The sequence below is a fragment of the Scylla paramamosain genome, chromosome 36, assembly GCF_035594125.1.
Source record: "Scylla paramamosain isolate STU-SP2022 chromosome 36, ASM3559412v1, whole genome shotgun sequence".
In the NCBI taxonomy this organism is placed as follows: Eukaryota; Metazoa; Arthropoda; class Malacostraca; order Decapoda; family Portunidae; genus Scylla; species Scylla paramamosain.
Window position 1 is genome coordinate 107287 of NC_087186.1, and position 656 is coordinate 107942.

Here is a 656-nt window from a genome sequence, read left to right on the forward strand (position 1 = left end):
CCCACGGCGCGTTATAACAACCACGGTACAAGGGCGGCGCGCCTCTCCCGGCAGGAGAAGCTTCCACCCCAGCCGGGGGAGGCGGGGGAGCGGAGCGGAGAAACAAACCGACCACGTATCAAGGGCGTGAGGCCCCACCAAGAGGAGAATCACGTCTCGCGAGCGGAGGGAGAGCGAGGGACCCCACGGCGCGTTAACACAACCGAGGTACAAGGGCGTCGCGCCTCTCCCGAGAGGAGACGCTTCCACCCCAAACGGGGGAGGCGGGGGAGCGGAGCGGAGTAACAAACCGACCACATATCAAGGGCGTGAGGCCCCACCAGAAGGGGAAACATGTCTCGCGAGCGGAGGGAGAGCGCAGGACCCCACGGAGCGTTAACACAACCACGGTACAAGGGCGGCGCGCCTCTCCCGGCAGGAGACGCTCCCACCCCAGCCGGGGGAGGCGGGGGAGCGGAGCGGAACAGCACACCGACCACGTGTCTAGGGCGTGAGGCCCCGCCAGGAGGGGAATCACGTCTCGCGAGCGGAGGGAGAGCGCGGGACCCTACGGCGCGTTAAAAAAACCACGGTACAAGGGCGGCGCGCCTCTCCCGGCAGGAGACGCTTCCACCCCACCAGGGGGAGGCAGGGGAGCGGAGCGGAGCAACAAACCG